We start from the raw sequence: 2,707 nt of genomic DNA, 5'->3' as shown, positions 1-2,707 counted from the left end.
TAATTGAAAATACTGACTGTTTTTGTACAAATCCTACATCACCACATACACTGTCAAATGACGAATACACTGATATAAAAATCCACTGTATGAATAACTTAAAAATGCACTAGAAACTGTTATAATCGAGAGAGATTATGGAGCAGCCTGTCAGGCGCTCAACACAACTCTATCTATCTATATTGTTTAACGGTTACAGAGATGGAAAGATTAGATTTTTAAAATAAAAGGAAAGGAAATAAGAAACCAATCATGTCATGACTTTCTTTACAAGATCTTGTATAAATTGGTGCATTGAGAAACAATGGTCTATGTGAGGGGTTGTGCTGAAATCAGGCTAGTGGCTAGTGAACGGAAACCTCACTTGTTTACAATGGCGTCTTAGAAGACGGACTTTCCCAAGATCAGATCTAAACGAAACTAATGAAAAACTGCAAATTAAACTATGGAGACTTCAGGCTTCTCAATAAAATTATGCACCCTTTAAATGCTTCTGAACTACGATTAATTTTTTAAAATTCGAAAGTTCAGTGGTTCAGAAGTTTTAGGCGACCAAAGTGACGAACTTTCACAAATATAGAGGCCTAATATGTATAGATAATAGACCTACTGGTCCGAAGGTTATAGTTAGGTAGGCTTTAGGCCTAGGCCTTCTCAGAACTGAGAAGGCCTAGCTTTATGCACATTATCGACTGAAAAGAAACCAGGTGTTATTGTTGTTGTTCTTTTTTCTTTCTTTCTTTTTTTTTGTACAAAGGACGGCATTTTGTCGCCAAGCACTCAATCTGCTTATAATGAATTTAATTAATCTTTTTTCTTCTACCGCCAACATGAGAAAGTGCTGCATAAATAAATAAATAAATATGTTAAATGCTTTGGTTTCTGCCGCTGCATCTTCTACATACATGAAAACAGACCCTTGGATGAAACTGGGACCAGCTCCCGCTGGGCAGTAATAATGGGATCTTTGGGTATCTATGTCTCCAGACGTATGTCTATAGAAAGCATTTCCCTTCTTTTGTTGTTGTTATGGAGCCACTTAAAAAAAAAAAAAATACACGTAGGCCAATTTCGTTTGAAACAGAAAACTCTGAAAAGCAGTTGTCTATATTTTAGTTGTGGTGTTTTCTTTGTTGAAGAAAATGCTAAAGCTTTTAGAAGCCAGTAGAAGGTGAATGAACTGAGAATAGATACAGGGTGATCCAAAAACCAAACAAAACTGTACAACTTTTTTTCTGAATATCTCGCCAAAAAATTGTACCAAATTGTTGCAATTCGAAACAGATATATATTTCATTCAAAATATATTTGTTTGACATAAAATTCGCAAAGAAGAAACATATTTTTGAAAACGTAAATGTCCTTTATAAAAACCGCCTATAAATGCAAAATGCACCAATTTATACAAGATCTTGTAAAGAAAGTCATGACATGATTGGTTTGTTATTTCCTTTCCTTTTATTTAAAAAATCTAATCTTTCCATCTCTGTAACCGTTAAACAATATTTCTTTTCTCATACAGAGTTAAAAAGCATATTTTTTTAAATTCTGGAATTTAGAGAAACAATGGTCTATGTGAGGGATTGTGCTGAAATCAGGGGGTGGTCAAAATAATGAAATCGAAGAAACGGGCATTTTCCCGTCATTTTGGCAATTTTTATCGAAATTTTATTTTTTGGCTCAATACCTTTTATGTTCATACCCAGCCTTGCTCAAAGAGATGGGCACCACATTGGCCCTAAATGGTCAGGCATGTACGTGGATACCATGTGGTAATCCCACACTGCGCCACGTGGTTTTTACACATGGGCGATGAAAAAAGTCCATATTTTAAGTGTCCGCCCATGTCCAGCCCATGCTTAGCTCAGATGCAGCCCATATGTTTTTGACAAACCCACATGGGCCCCAAGTCTAAACAGAATCATCTGGTATTTTTGACCCTGCCCCACACCTGACTTGGATGAAGCTTGCATGTTCCTGGCAAGCCCACATGCTCACCATGTCCAGCCCACATGTTCCCCATGTCCAGCCCACATGTTCCCCATGCCCAGCTCACATGCCCCTGACCGGGCCAATCTGAGCGAGTCCAAAATGTATGGGCCTTGAACCGTCTAGCCCATGCCCAGCCCATAAGTTTCTGACAAGCCCATGTCTTCCTCGCTCACTTGAATAACACCACGTAGTACAATACCACGTATAACAAGGCGCATTGTAATAATTTTTGCAAACGTTGATTCAAATAATTAGACTCTTCCAATCTGCTTCTCAGAGCCATTCAAGGCACTGTATGGTATGCTATCCAAGCAAAAATAGATAAAATATGAATATACACATGTCCCTACTCGGGAACCGATTCAAACGAGGGTACTCCCATCCACTTCAGACAAACAAAATATAAACACATACTTTGTAGAAAGAAACACCTGTTTCCTTGTACTATACGTCAACCTATATAAAATCAGGCTATGGGAAGAGCTATATATAAAAAAAGAAATCGACCCTCTACGAAAACTCTGTAATTGCAGACAAACGAGAAGAGAAAAAAGAAAGAAAGAAAGAAAAGATAGAATGAAAGAAAGAAAAAAGATATACAGAAAATAAAGAAACAGAGAAAAATAAATAATTCATTAGGTTAGGTCACACATCATTAATTAGTTTAAAGATACCCCCCCCCAAAAAAACAAAAAACCAAAAAAAAAAACAACAA

This window comes from Aplysia californica, unplaced genomic scaffold, assembly GCF_000002075.1.
Source record: "Aplysia californica isolate F4 #8 unplaced genomic scaffold, AplCal3.0 scaffold00125, whole genome shotgun sequence".
NCBI lineage: Eukaryota > Metazoa > Mollusca > Gastropoda > Aplysiida > Aplysiidae > Aplysia > Aplysia californica.
This window is presented reverse-complemented; position numbering follows the sequence as displayed.